This window comes from Apodemus sylvaticus, chromosome 2 (assembly GCF_947179515.1).
Source record: "Apodemus sylvaticus chromosome 2, mApoSyl1.1, whole genome shotgun sequence".
In the NCBI taxonomy this organism is placed as follows: Eukaryota; Metazoa; Chordata; class Mammalia; order Rodentia; family Muridae; genus Apodemus; species Apodemus sylvaticus.
The window spans coordinates 81,600,508-81,616,726 of record NC_067473.1 but is presented as its reverse complement, the minus strand read 5'-3'; the positions used below and the strand labels follow the sequence as shown (position 1 = coordinate 81,616,726).

Below are 16,219 nucleotides of genomic sequence, written 5' to 3'. Positions count from 1 at the left end.
GAGAGACTGGCAGTAATCCATAGAAAAACAAATTTGTCTTGGGCAAGGCCAATAGCAGTGAGAGCAGCCAGAACCTGCCAGCCAGCCAAATGTATGGGTTCTGTGTGTGAAGACTGAGTCAACCACATGTGGAAAGTACTTTTAAAAAATCACATTACTTATTATTAAATGTGTGCAGGCTTTTTCTTCATTATCATTCTCTAAATAATATTTTATTTGCATGATATTTATATTACCTTAGCTAGTTTTCCAGCACCTGGGATTTAACTCATAGCTTCATGCACTCTAGGAATTTGCTGTTTCCCTGAAGCACATCACAGCCTTGTTTTCACCCACTTTGTAACTCAGGCATAACCTAATCATATGATCCTCCTGTCTCAGTCTCCCCAGGAGCTGAGATAGCAGGCCAGTTTCATCAGGCATTATAAGTAGTCTAGAGCTAATTTAAAGCACAGAGAGGATGGACATATGTAGGTTATATGTAAACTCCTGTATGACATTTTATTCAAGGGACTTGAGTATCTATAGGATTTTTTTTCTGGTGTCATTCTTCCTGCAGAAGGAAGGCTGGTTGATGATTCATGTATGTGCATGTGTGTCTCATGACTGGGTGAGGTTAGGTAAGTGGAAATGAGGATGGCAACTAGGTATTTTTACCATAACATTAGGGTACAGGTGTGAGATAGCTAAGGTTCTAATAGATCTCTTTAGTGTATGGGACATTATCCATGTTTGCACTAGATGTGTTACCCAATTGAGACAATTCCTTGGGCAACTGTCCCTTTGTTTTCTCTGTATCGTTCACGTCACATCTGTGGCAGGGTTTTCCCTGTCCTATTACATTAAAATATTAGTGCAGCAGGAGGCCTGTGATTGGAGAGAGAAAAGGGAGTTGGAGTGAAGAGTTGCAGAGACAGCGAGTGTCTCAGGAGAGAAGCAGCCAAGATGGAGGACAGGAAGAAGATCCTGAGCCTATGTAGTTTTAAATAGCTACAGGCAGTTATGAATATCATATAGGGATAGAATAATTGGGATAACTTGTCTAATCTAGGTGGGCAGCTTGTATCATTATCAGTTGGCTCTGAAATTATTGTGTGGGCATCTTTGTGAATTGAGAATTTATTGATACATAAATCTGACTTGTTCATTATTAACTTCTAGAGTTTTGTTTCTACCAGGTTGCTGGGTATTGTGGTTGCTGACCACAGTGTGAATGGTCGTTCTGTGGGGCTGGCATGGCAGTGAAGGGAACTTGGGGGTTCCATCCCCGCCAGAGAGTTGGTGGGCAGAGAGTAGCTGGATGGAGTGCGGGAACTTGGTGGTTCTTGTTTTTTAATATTTGCCACAACACATATCAGCAGGACTCAAGATGCTAATGCATCTGACGTAAGTGTCCTCTTATGTGCCGTTTACCTACAGCTGCCCCTCCCATGATTCTGTGCCAGGGTATGGCAACATTCACCCAATGGTTCTCTATGCTTTTTCAGGGTCTCTCCTCTTTTCATTTCCTCTTAAACCCACTCTGCTCTACATTTTGTTTTCTGAAGAAACTGTACTTGTTACAGTACCGGATGACCTGGTCACTGCTGGATCCAGTAGGCAATTATCAGTCCTCTTGTTGTGAGATCTACCATGAGTATTTGGTAAAGTTGGACCACTTCCTCTTTACTTGACCTCTTGGTTCCCCATGGACTGCTTGTAGTCTCCTTATCACATCATTTCTCTGCTACAGATTTACTAGTCATGGTCATGTCCTAAAGTGGTTCTCAACCTGTGGGTCATGACCCCATTTGGGCTCTCATATCATATGTGAGATCACACACGCAGATATCAAATATCTTTCATATCAGAGATTTACATTGTGATGCATAACAATAGCAAAATTACAGTCACAAACTAGCAACAAAATAGTTTTAGATTGTGAATCACTGCAATGTGAGGAACTGTATCAAGGGGTCATAGTATTAGGAAGGTTGAGAACCACTGCTCTAGAGTTGAGTCTTTGGTCTTTGCTTGTTTGGCGATATGTGTGTGCGTGACTATGTTCACACATGGGTGTGAGTGTACAAGCACCTTTGTGCATATATATGTGGAGGCCCGAGGCTGATATTGGGAGTCTTCCTCTCTCTTTATTTTTTTTTTTCTTTTTGCCAGAATCTCTGTCATTGAACTCATATCCCTCTGATTGAGTGGTTGACCCACAAGCGCCTGGGGATCCACTTGCCTCTGCTCCCATAGTGCTAGGGTTATAGATGTTTGCCACCATGCTTATCTTTTTAAGTGGGTACTGGAGTCTGAACTCAGGTCTTATGCTTGTTCAGCAGGCACTTTGCCAATGGAGCCATTACCCTAGTCCTTAGACTTTGGTCCTTTGTTCTAGTTCTATATACTTCCATTGGTCATTTCACTTAGTGTCATGAATTTTAGAAACATCTAAAACCAGGTGCCAGTGACTATTTATATATCTAGCCTAGAACTTTTCCCCACACCCAGACCTCTGTATGTTGGGAGTTTCTAACCTGCCTTTTGTTTCTCAGCTCCGGGATAAAAGGCACACAACTTTTATATTTATTTATTTATTTATTTATTTATTTATTTATTTATTTATTTTTGACATTTTCTTTTTTTTATTCAATATATTTTTTAATTTACATTTCAAATGATTTCCCCTTTTCTAGACCCCTACTCCCATAAGTCCCATAAACCCCCTTCCCTCCCCCTGTTTTCCCACCCAACCCTTCCCACTTCCATGTTCTGGTTTTGCCCTATACTGCTTCACTGAGTTGTTCCAGAACAAGGGGCCATTCCTCTGTTCTTCTTGTACCTCATTTGATGTGTGGATTATGTTTTGGGTATTCCAGTTTTCTAGGTTAACACCCACTTATTAGTGAGTGTATACCATGATTTATCTTTTGAGACTGGGTTACCTCATTTAGTATGATGTTCTCCAGCTCCATCCATTTGCCTAAGAATTTCATGAATTCATTGTTTCTAATGGCTGAATAGTACTCCATTGTGTAGATATACCACATTTTTTGCATCCACTCTTCTGTTGAGGGATATCTGGGTTCTTTCCAGCTTCTGGCAATTATAAATAGGGCTGCTATGAACATAGTGGAACATGTATCCTTATTACATGCTGGGGAATCTTCTGGGTGTATGCCCAGGAGTGGTATAGCAGGATCTTCTGGAAGTGAGGTGTCCAGTTTTTGGAGGAACCGCCAGACTGATTTCCAGAGTGGTTGTACCGATTTGCAACCCCACCAGCAGTGGAGGAGTGTTTCTCTTTCTCCACATCCTCACCAACATCTGCTGTCTCCTGAGTTTTTAATCTTAGCCATTCTGACTGGTGTAAGGTGAAATCTCAGGGTTGTTTTGATTTGCATTTCCCTAATGGCTATTGAGGTTGAGCATTTTTTAAGATGCTTCTCCGCCATCCGAAGTTCTTCAGGTGAGAATTCTTTGTTTAACTCTGTACCCCATTTTTTAATAGAATTATTTGGGTTTCTGGAGTCTAACTTCTTGAGTTCTTTATATATATTGGATATTAGCCCTCTATCTGATGTAGGGTTGGTGAAGATCTTTTCCCAATTTGTTGGTTGCCGATTTGCCCTTTTGATGGTGTCCTTTGCCTTACTGAAACTTTGTAATTTTATGAGGTCCCATTCGTCAATTCTTGATCTTAGAGCATAAGTTATTGGTGTTCTGTCCAGGAACTTTCCCCCTGTACCAATGTCCTCAAGGGTCTTCCCCAGTTCCTTTTCTATTAGCTTCAGAGTGTCTGGCTTTATGTGGAGGTCCTTGATCCTTTTGGATTTGAGCTTAGTGCAAGGAGACAAGGATGGATCAATTTGCATTCTTCTGCATGCTGACCTCCAGTTGAACCAGCACCATTTGTTGAAAAGGCTATCTTTTTTCCATTGGATGTTTTCAGCCCCTTTGTCGAAGATCAAGTGGCCATAGGTGTGTGGGTTCATTTCTGGATCTTCAATCCTGTTCCATTGATCCTCTTGCCTGCCACTGTACCAATACCATGCAGTTTTTAACACTATTGCTCTGTAGTATTGCTTGAGGTCAGGGATACTGATACCCCCAGACTTTCTTTTATTGTTGAGAATAGTTTTAGCAATCCTGGGTTTTTTGTTGTTCCAGATGAATTTGAGGATTGCTCTTTCTAACTCTGTGAAGAATTGAGTTGGGATTTTGATGGGTATTGCGTTGAATCTGTATATTGCTTTTGGCAAAATGGCCATTTTAACTATATTAATCCTGCTGATCCATGAGCATGGGAGGTTTTTCCACTTTTTGAGGTTTTCTTCCATTTCCTTCTTCATAGTCTTGAAGTTCTTGTCATACAGATCTTTCACATGTTTGGTAAGAGTCACCCCAAGGTACTTTATACTGTTTGTGGCTATTGTGAAGGGGGTCATTTCCCTAATTTCTTTCTCAGCCTGCTTATCCTTTGAGTATAGGAAGGCTACTGATTTGCTTGAGTTGATTTTATAACCTGGCACTTTGCTGAAGTTGTTTATCAGCTTTAGGAGTTTTCTAGTGGAGTTTTTTGGATCGCTTAGGCAGACTATCATATCATCTTCAAATAATGATAGTTTGACTTCTTCCTTTCCAATTTGTATCACTTTGACATTATGTTGTCTAATTGCCCAAGCTAGTACCTCAAGTACAATACAGTGCAGAATTCTATCAGACCTTCAAAGAAGACCTAACACCAATACTCTTCAAACTATTCCACAAAATATAAACAGAAGGAACCCTACCCAATTCCTTCTACGAATCCATAATCACACTGATACCAAAACCACACAAAGATCCAACAAAGAAAGAGAACTTCAGATCAATTTCCTTTATGAACATCGATGCAAAAATACTCAATAAAATTCTTGCCAACCGAATCCAAGAACACATCAAAACGATCATCCCCCATGATTAAGTAGGCTTTATCCCAGGGATACATGGTTGGTTCAATATAAGGAAATCCATCAATGCAATCCACTACATAAACAAACTCAAAGAAAAAAACCACATGGTCATTTCATTGGATGCTGAAAAAGCATTTGACAAAATTCAGCATCCTTTCATGCTAAAAGTCTTGGAAAGAACAGGAATTCAAGGCCCATACCTATACATAGTAAAAGCAATATAAGGCAAACCAGTATCCAGCATCAAACTAAATGGAGAGAAACTTGAAGCAATCCCACTAAAATCAGGGACTAGACAGGGCTGCCCACTTTCTCCTTATCTTTTCAACTTTTATATTTATAAGCCTTGATTAGCACCAAAACTGGGCAGATATCTATCTCCTAAGGTATTAGAATTTATTTACCTATCAGTAACCATGAGTTATAACTTACCATGTTCTTTCTGAGTAGCTCTGAATTCCAATTGGCCAGCCCTCATGACCATATTTCCATGATTCTTATTCCATGTTGTCTTGTCCTCTCTCCATCTTCTCTCCCCCTCATGGTTCTTTCCAGACCCCAAGCCTGGGAACCAAAACCTCCACATATCTCTCTTCTTCCTAGTATAGGCTGTAGGCATCTTTTTTCATCAATCAGGGATAACTTGGGGTCAAGATTACATAGCATCACTTGAGTCTATGTGTGGATTCTCTTGTCTCTTGGGGGCCAATATTTACAACACATAGCAAAAGACCAAACCTCAATAATATCTGGAATATGAATGTCTAAATGACAGTTTTCCTTGACCCTGAAATCAGCAGAACTTCTGTCTCTTGTTTCCAGAGCTTGGTTACTCTACAGTTTTCTCCAATTCACTTTTGGCAATTCCATCGTTCTTCTTTCTCAGGCCAAAATTTTTGAAGTCATCCTTGGTTTCTCTTTTTCTCTCCTAGCCACATCTGACCTATCAGCATATCCTGTTGCCTCTTCCTTCCAGTTATAATTACAGTCTATGGCCATACCACTGGAATGTGCCTGATATAATCAATTACAATGACAGTCTAACTCCCTCCCTCCATCTTAGCTCTTCATCTCTGATCATGTCTGAATTATTGTAGTCACTTTCTAAATGTTCAACTCTCAGACAAGCAGCCTGCTAAGTCATATTTTCTCCCCTTTGGGCTCTAAATCTTTCTGGGTTTCCCCATTTTGCCCAGAGTGAAGGCAAGATTTGCATGGTTGTGTATTCTGTCTCCTCTGGGATTACCTCCATGATAGTGGATCTGAATTATCAACTTGGATTGAGTGCACCTTGGAAACTGATAATCATACTATTGGGAGTTTTTGGAGATAATTGGTATGATGGGAAATGGGGAAGATCTGCCTTGAATGTGGGTTGGATAGAAACACCACAGAAAGCAGAAGAGAGAATTTGCTTGACTCTTCTTGGACACTGTGATTTTTATTTTTTTTCTTTGTATTACCATCATTTCCAATGGAGATTAGACTCCACATTCTTCAGGTTTTGAATGCGGACTTGCAGAACCACCTCTCCAGGGGACTTCTAGGTGACCAGCCTTAGACTGGAGATAGACCATTTGTTCTTCTCATTCCAGCTTCATGTACTGAACAGTCACTCATTTCCTTGAATTTTTTAGTTCCAATATGGACTGTCAGTCTCTGATAGTGCAAGCCAATGCAATAGATTTCTTTTTACAGTTTTATATATGAGCATATAGATAATTCTGTTGATTCTATTTGCCTGGAAAACTCTAATATAACCTCTTAGACCTTGAGTTAAACCCAGTAGGAGGTGGATAATTGGCTACCTCTACAGATATTTGAGGATTATGATGGTTTTCTATGTGTTTGGGGCACATTAATGTGATAAATTAAACTAAAAGTGCCTATCTGACATTTTTTTAAAATACAAATTGTATGGTTTATTAGAATGAAATAAGTGTGGAGGATGCTGGGGGGGATTTGTGGTTTTTAACAGGTCAACCTTGATTAGAAGGTGACACTTGAGTGATGTAATGGACGATAGGGGATCAGCACTGCCAGAAGTGATGGAAATGGACTTCGCAGGAATGAGGCATGCTGAGAATTAAACAATAGCAGGATGATGCAGGTAACACAGGCTGGGATTGTGAGTAGATAGTGTCATCACAGTCAGTGTTAGCTGTGTGACCACAGTTAAGCAAAAGAAAGATCAAAGCGGTGTACTCTTTGGGTAGCCATGTAGAACTATGCTTCCATGTTCCTGACAAGAAGACTCAGCAGTTGCTTGAGTTTAGGGAGTGCCTTAGAGCTTCGCAGAGAACTCCTGTGTCTCAACACTCTGCAGAGTTTCATGGTAAGGACTATGCACAGTGGTTTACTTCAGAATTTATTAAGCTGACTGAGTTGTGGAATCCTTCTCTGATCTTTGTTTTCAGTAGAATGTCTGGTCAACTTCCAAAAAGCCACAGACCTAAAATGCTTATGCAGACCAACTGGAACCAGCCAATTTGGGAAAAATGAATTGGGTTCTTCCTAGGAACAAAGTGCTTTGAGGAACTGGAAACCTTATTGGTAGGGGATGGAGAGTTCTGGATTTTAGATAATATTAGAGGGAAATGGGACTGGATCTAGGGTCAAGTAACTGTTAATAAGACTGTTATTCTGTGTTTGCCATGTGTGTGTCAGGTCATGAGGCAAGCTGTTTTCTGTGAGGGAGAAGATAGTGATCAGTGTTTGCTTTGCAGGCCTTAGAATCTAGTGAAAGCAGCCTGTGTTCTACGTTAATGAGTGGGCAATGCTTTAACACAGCTTTATTGACTCTGAAATATTGCTCGTTATTAAAATTCATTTTTGACCATTTAGAAAAGCATTTTTAGCTTTCCCACTGTATACAAGCAAGTGGTAGGGCAGATTGGTCCATGGGCTAATGATGTTTGCAAATTCTTACCTATGCTCAGCTCCCAATGGAGCTCACAACCTGCCTGGTCGCGAACAGGTGCCTGATTAGCTGCAGTGTGTCCTGCCAGAGATCACTGTGGGTACGTTGGGATATTGTCCTGGGACAAGGATTTGGGTGGGCTATAAGGGAGAGCTGGCATAAAGGCTCCCACTAGGCAGGGGCAGATATAGATCTCCTACCAGCTTGTAAGTCAGTGATGGTTTGGCTGATAGCTTGAAACTCTTTGTTAGAGCAGTCTTTGTGAGGAACAAGAGTTAGGCTAGGCAGCGAGCAGCACTCCTCCATGGCCTCTCCGTCAGTTCCTGACCTAACTTTCCTCAGTGATAGAGTATGATTATAAGCTGTAAGCTGAAATAAACACACTCCTCAAGTTGCTTTAGTTGTGTTTATCACAACATTAGAAAGAAAATTAAGACAGTAGACAGTTCAGTTTACTGCTGAGGAATGGGGCTAATAGTAAGCCAGTTCACCATAGAAAGTAAGGATTAAGTAGGTTAATATACACAGAAACACCTGCCTTTAACAAACATTCAGTGAAGCTAGCCATCAGCACTGATATTTCTACCTTCCTTTTCTTCATATTGTCAGGTGTATGTCATAGATAATACATTTAATATACACACAAAAGTAATGATGGAGGCAGAGTGGGAGCAGTCCTTGTGGGCTACACTAAAGGTATTTCAACAACTGTTGGGATTTTAAATGGGCCTTGTAGAGTTAGCTTATGGATAGCTGGGGTGGGTACTTTAGCAAGCATTCATAGAAAGAACTTTGTTCTCTGAAAGTTAGACCATTTGCTAAATATAGAAGCCGAATGTTAAAAGTAATTAGCATTAAGCTGATTCCCTCTCAAGTTAGTAACAGGCATGCTATCAAAATTCCATTTCTCTCCTTCCTAGTACCTGCCGAAGTGTTACTAAGTGTTTTGCTTTAGGACCTTAATAGATTTTAATTATTGAAAGGCGCACTTGAAGAGAAAGCAGGAAGAAGAGAAAAATGCTCTGTGGCTCTTGTGCATCTGCTCTGTGCTTCTCAGAGAAACCAGCACCCTCCTGACAACATCCCAGCAGCATTGAGGATTTGGTGATTGTGCCCCAGGTCTGCATCCCTATCCAGGGTCACTTTTCTCTCTCGAGTTATTCTTTCTTTTGGAATGAACCTACATTATTCTTTGGCAAATCAAAGATAACCCTGCTTGACTCTGCCTTGTGATTTTGTTAAAACAATGTATTGGTATTAGATTTTTCTTCATTAATTACTTAATTTATTTACTTTACATCCTGACCACAGCTCCCTTTCCCTCTCCTCTTTCTAGTCCCTCCTCACCTCCCTTCTCCCACTTCCCTTCCCTTTCTCCTCAGAGCAGGGGAAGATTTCCAAGGATTTCAATCAGCCTTGGCTTATCAAGTTGCCATAGGACTAGGCATGTCTTCTATCAGGGTTAGACAAGGCTACCCAGTTATGGAAAATAAATTCAAAAGCAGTCAACAGAGTCAGAGACACCCCCTGCTCCTGCTGTTAGGGGTCCCACATGAAGACTAAGCTGTACATCTGTTACATATATGTAGAGAGCCTGCCTGGGTCCATCCCATGCAAGCTCTCTGGTTGGTAGTTTAGTCTCTGTGAACCCCAATGGGCCCAGGTTAGTTGATCCTGTAGGTTTTCTGGATCTCTTTAGCTTCTTCAATCCATCCTCCCCCTCTCCCACCACATTCATGGAGCTCCACCCAATGTTTGCCTGTGGGTCTCTGGATCTGTTTCCATTAGTTTCTTGGTGAAGCCTCTCAGAGGACAGTTATGCTAGGCTCCAGTCTGCAAGCATAGCAGGATATCTTTAATGCTGTGAGGGGTGAGCTATCTCTCATGAGTCTCAAGTTGGTCCAGTCATTGGCTGGCCATTCCCTCATTTTCTGCACCATCTTTATTTTTGCACATCTTGTGGGCCGGACAAATTGTGGGTTGAAGATTTTGTGGTGTCTCCATCCCTCCACTGAAAAGTCTTGCCTGGTTACAGAAAGTGGTCATTTCAGGTTCCATATCCCTGATTGCTAGGAGTCTCAGCTAGGGTCACTCTCATAGATTTCTGGGAATTCCTGTTGTCCAAGGTATCTAGCTTATCCCAGAGATGTGATGTCCATTCCAGTTCTCTCTCCCAGTTCTCTCTCCCTCTATCCTCCCCACACTTGACCTTTCCTGTTTCCCTCTCTACCCCTTTGCCCTCCTGTTCCCTCCCTTCCTCCACCTCTGTTGTCTATTCTATTTCCCCATTCTCAGTGAGATTCAAGAATCTTGTTTGGGCCCTCCTGCTTACTTAGCTTCTTTGGGTTGGTGGACAGTAGCTTGGTTATCCTGTGTTTTATGGCTAATGTTCACTTATAAGTGAGCACATACCATGTTTGACTTTCTAGGGCTGGATTACCTCACTCAGGATGATATTTTCTAGTTCATTTGTTTGCCTGCAAATTTTATGATATCATTATTTTAGCTGAGTATTATTTCATTGAGTAAATGTATCACACTTTCTTTATGAATTTGTTGGTAAGGGACATCTAGGTTGTTTCCAGTTTCTGGCTATAACAAATAAAACTGCTATGAATACAAATGAGCAAACATTCTTGTGGTATGTTAGAAGCATCTTTGGGGTATATGCCCAGGAGTTGTATAAGTTGGAGTACAACTATTTCCAATTTTCTGAGATGCCCGATTGATTTAAAAAGTGGTTGTATAAATTTGCACTCCCAACAATGAAGGAGAGTTTCCCTTGCTCTACATTTTTGACAGAATGAACTGTCACTTAAGTTTTTGATCTTAGCCTCTCTGAAGGATGTGTGATGGAATCTCAGAGACCCTTTGATGACTAACAATGTTGAACATATTTTAGGTGCTTCCTAGCCATTAAAGATTCTTCTGTTGAGAATTCTCTGTTTAGATCTGTACTCCATTTTATTTGGGTTCTTTGATTTGGTGAGGTCTAATTTCTTGAATTCTTTATATATCTTGGATATCATCCCTCTGTTAAATATAGGGTTGGCGACGATTTTTTTTTCCCATTCTGTAGGCTGCCATTTTGTTCTTTTAATGGTGTTTGCCTTAGAGAGGGTTTTCAGCTTCATGAAGTCCCATTTATTAATTTTTAGCTTTTGGTGTTCTGGTTAGAGAGTTGTCTTCTGTGGCAATACATTCAAGGCTAGTTCCCACTTTCTCTTATATCAGATTTTTCTTTACAGACTTCAAAACAACATTATTAAACATTATGGAAAAATAAAAAACCCAGAATAGCAAAAACAATCCTGTACAATAAAAGAACTTCTGGAGGTATCACCATCCCTGATTTCAAGTTGTACTACAGAGAAATAGTAATAACAACTGTATGGTATTGGTATAAAAACAGATAAGTTGATCAATGGAATCAATTGAGTGCCCAGAAGTAAAATCACATACCTATAGACATTTGACTTTTGATAATGAAGCCAAAACTATAGAATGGAAAAAAGGAAGCATCATTAGCAAGTCTTGCTGGTCTAACTGGATGTAGAAGAATGCAAGTTGATCCATATCTATTATCCTTCCCCAAACTTAAGTCTAGGTGGATCACATCTTCTCCCTCTCCTTTTCCTTTTCCTTCCCTGAACCCATCCATTCCTCCTCAGTTTCTTTTCAGAGAAGGGCAGGCAGGTGTTGCATGGATATCAACCAGTCATGGGTATTAGTTTTATTCCTTTTTTTTTTAAAGTAAAAATATGCGCAGTGATTGAAATTGACATACTTTGACATTTTTATCCTTCTGTTATAAAAGAGGAATCAGAATTGGACAGAGAGAGACATTCCTTTAGTTCTCTCCTCACTGTAAAACATGGCCTCTGGGTCAAGACAAAGCTGACTTGAGTTAGAACTGGCACTTTGTAGTTCGAGGCCTAAGCCTGCTGCATGCTTTGGTTTTGACTTTAAAGTTTCTCTATTGTAAACATAGATTGTGACTCTGACTTCATTTGTAGTGCTGAGTCCATGGGGGACAGAGCTCTGAGGCCCACTCAGCAGACCTCTGTGCTTGGTATGTGCTCTGGAAATGCTTCCTTCTCCACGCTGGCTATTCAAAGTGCTTGCCAGAGATGCTCAGCGTGTTACACGTAGGGTGAGATGTTCCTTAAGCTTACTTAATTGAGATGGATGTGTGAAAGTTAGAGTATAACTAAGACTGTTTTATGCATGTGTGTAAGACTGAGCATTTGTTGTGGGGAGGGTTGTGCAAGTCAAGTAAATATATACAAATTAAACAAGAAAACACCTCATTTAATAAAACCTCTGACATTTGTGATAGATGCAATATTTGAAACTCAAAATATATACATAATTTAAGTACTCTAAAAATATAGACTGGGTGGTTTCAATGAGATACAAACTTCTGTGAATGTTAGAGAATGTTACTACGATAAGAATTTGGCAAGCCAAAAGAACAAAAGTCAGCTGATAGGCTGGTGAACTGATGCTCAGCAGATCGTGTTCATCCAGTTGGTCTCCAATCAGCTTTTCTCGTCCCTTTCTATTGTGGCCTAGTGATGAGCAGAAAGTATGCCGTATGCCAGAGCCATCATGTGTGGGGAGTCACTATCCATCCCATTTAGTTTTGGACTTTAGGGGTACTAGAGTGCATGATTTATTTCTCTGTATCCATGTTACAGTTACATAAAATCTCTAAAAGATGGTGAGAGAACAGCTTTGTCCTAGTTACATTTCTATTGCTGTAAACTGACACCATGACCAATGCAGTTTATGAAAAAAGGCTAGCTTACTGTTGCAGAAAGTGAGTCCATGGTGGTGAGGAACATGGCAGAAGGCAGGGCAGACAGGCATGGCACGGGAGCAGTCACTGAGAGCTTACATCTGAGTCACAATTAGGAAGCCGGGGGTGGGGGAAAGGGGATGGGCTTTTGAAACCACAAAGCCCACCCCACAGTGACACACCTCTTCCAGCAAAGCCACACTTTATAATCCTTCCTAAAGGAAAATCCACCAACTAGATAAACTAACCTTAAATATATGAACATTTGGGGTCTATTCTCATTCAAATCACTACAAGTTTATGCTATTGTTATTGTTTTCATTTTGTTTTTCTCAAGAAGGGTTTGTCTGTGTAGCCCTGGCTGTCCTTAATTTTGCTCTGTAGACCAGGTTGGCTTCGAACTCACAGAGCCTCCTGCCTCTACCTCCTGAGGGCTGGGATTAAAGGCATGTGCCGGCACCACCCAGCTGTTTTAAATCACATAAAACTGGATATTACATACGAACTCAGAAACATGTCTGTTGGAACAGATTCACTTCAGAATTCCTTTCTTAACTTTTCTGACCGTACACCTAGGATGGTTGTTGTGGGAAGGAAGCTTATGTGCTAGGTCTGCCGAAAGCCATGTTCAATTTCAACTGCTTAAGACCGAGTGGCCTTGGTTGGAAGCTTAGTCATGTTACTTATCCTCCTTGAGTTTGCTTGTCCCTTGCCTCTAGAGGCATTTTAGGTGTGGCTGCTGTGTCACATGGGCATCAGTAGGTGGCAGAGAGGAGAGAGGCTATGTCTATGCTCAGTGTTCTGATCTGTGAACATCTGAATGATTAGTAGCCTAGCATATCCTGAAAGAGGCGAGGCTGAGATAACCAGCAGTCCAGCACCAGGCAGGTCTGCATGGGCTCCCACGATGAGGGAATAAGCTGAAGATTAGAAGAATCCCTCCTAGTACCACAGGCCCCAGGCTGGAGTGAACCCAAGACAGAAAGCCCTCAAAAGGGGCCATTTGGTTGGGCCAAGTGAGGAGCTAGCTGGAGATGACCACTAGACTGTCTCCATGGAGCTCACCTAAGATGGCCACCAGTCCAGTGCTGCCCAGGCCTGAGGGAGCAGACCATGCCTGTGCTATGACCCCTGTTTGGTACCAAAATGCACAAGAGGGCATAGCACTCCAGAGCCTACTCTTGAGATAACCTTAGACACTCAGAGACCCCAGGTGCCACTAAGAGGAGGAAGTAAGTGGCAGAGAAATGGCAATGAAAGAGAAGCAGAAGGATGTGGGAAGATGGAAAGAGGCAGAACTGACACTCCAGGGTGGTGAGGGACAGCCAGATATGAGAAGCCAGCAAGGCCACCAAGGACCATGGTGGGTTCCTGACCTGTGTTGTGATAGGGACCACGTCTGGGTCCATGGCCCTGCAGCAGCAGGGGTCTGTTACTGCCAAAGGCCAGGCAGCTGTTTCTGGTCTAAACTGTTGCCTAAGGACATGTTCATGTCTGAGAGCTGCGTAAAACTGGCCTCACCCCTCACCTGGGCACCATGGGAGAGCTGACCTTGTCCCTAGCCAGCTGTGGGACTTGAAAGAGTGACCTCATATATTTTGGGAGTTGTAGGTGAGCTGGCAACGAAGACACAAGCATGGTAGCGCTGGCCCCGGTTGTGGGAGATACTGGTGGGTCAGCCCTGAGGCTTCAGGAACAGGAAAGCCATCAGACTGCCCAACATCTACTCCATTGAGTACATGAATAGTGCATGAAGCAGCCAGTTCCACAGATCTAAAACTACAGGATCTCTATGACACAGGGCAACAAGAGGATATCCAAGACAGACGAGTGCCAGTGAGGATCCAGTACTGATAGAGTGGCAGAAGCCAGAAGCCTCATCCCAGACCAAGGAGTCATTCCAATGAACATAAACAAGCAAAGCAGCATGGGTACAACGGTGTACTATGGGACACACTGTAACGCACTATAGCTTTCACAATGACACTCTTTACCTCCGTGGTAGGGAGGTTTCAAGGGTTTGTAGGGAGGGAGGGAGGATGAGTAAGAATGAGGTACATGAGGTACAAGTTGTGAGGGATCTTGGTGACTCCATTTGGAGTTTGGAGAGAAGGGATTTGGTTCCCTGATGAATACACTAGTCACAAAGAGCCCAATAAAAAGTTAAAAAAAAGATAGTCTACTTAAAAACCCGAAATCCGTCAATCCACTCACCAGGTTGTGGCAAAGGAGTTTATATGCAGAGCTTGGCTTGCACTTCCACTCTTCCTCCATACCAGTGCCCTTGTGAGGTAGAAATCTGTGTCACATGGGAGCATTTCACAGCTTTGGAGGAGGCTCCCTAGACTTTCCTAGCCTGTTCCCTTTACAGGCATGGCTTTCCCATCCCCCACCTGGTGACAGTTCTCTTACATAGTATGCAGGCAAACAAGAGTCTGTAACACCAAGGGGACAGATGCCACTGCTGTGGGCACACTGGGTAAAAGGGCAAAGAGACTGTAGCAGTTCAGCTGTGAGGGGCCTGGGAAAGGCAAGAGTCTGGCAGAGACCAGTCAGCTGTATTGGATGCCTGAGAAAGACCACCATGGGGAGTGCTCTGGGTACCACAGGTGCTCACCGACCCTACATCTTTTCTTTGCCATAGAGACTGGCACTGGGAAGACAGAAGAGTTGAACATCCAGACAGAAGCCACAGAGAAACAGCCAGCTGCAGGAGGACAAGGTAAGCAAGTAATGTTTCAAAATTCTCCAGATGTCCTTCCTAACTTTGGACTTGAGACACATGTACTGGTGGCAGCTGTGGATGCTGCAGAGCAAGGGCTGGAGTCCGTGTTCCTGAGCCTTAGTCTCGGTTCCTTGGTGCTGGGCAAGAAGGATAAGTAAGATGCTAAGGAAGCTCCCTGTCATCTGCTGGTCCCCAAGCTCCTAGAATAGAGCAGCGTTGCTTTCCCTGCAGGTGTTTGGGCCACACATCAAGGGGCTTTTTGAGATTTCCTTTTGAAGGATGGTATCTATACATGGTGGGACATCTCAATGTCCTCACAAGCAATTGCATCCTGATTTCTTTTTTTTTTTTTTTTGATAAAATTAAAAATTGAACAATATTTCAGATAAACATGTTAAAATTGACACTTTTCATGGAAAATTAAAGAATAAAGTAGTAGCTATGTAAAACATTGCCAAATTAATTGAGATATAGGATAGAAACATTTTATGATAGAATTGAAGATTTATGTGGAAAATATTTCTGATAAAATTGTAGAAAAATGTAGAAAAACAAGTTAGAATTGAAGATTATCATGGAAAATTTTATATAGATGTAATAATGGTAGGCATAAAAGTATTCCTAAGTTGATTGAAAGTGGAATTATAAACATTTTTTGATAAACTTGAAGATTTATATTTCTGAGAAAATTGAACAAATATATAGAAAAACATATTAAAAGATTTTCATGAAAATTATGCAGATAAAATGATAGGCATAAAGCTAATTCTAAGTTGATTGAAGGTGGAACTATAAACATTTTCAGATAATATTGAAAATTTACATGGAAAATATTT

At 41.5% G+C, this 16,219-nt stretch overlaps 1 non-coding gene across 1 annotated transcript; it reads left to right on the top strand.

Moving 5' to 3' along the window:
- Positions 1-13,366: 13,366 nt before the first annotated feature.
- Positions 13,367-13,498, top strand: LOC127679536 (small nucleolar RNA SNORA17). Its single transcript, XR_007976836.1, has one exon. It is a non-coding gene; the product is annotated as a small nucleolar RNA SNORA17 (small nucleolar RNA).
- The last annotated feature ends 2,721 nt before the right edge of the window (positions 13,499-16,219 follow it).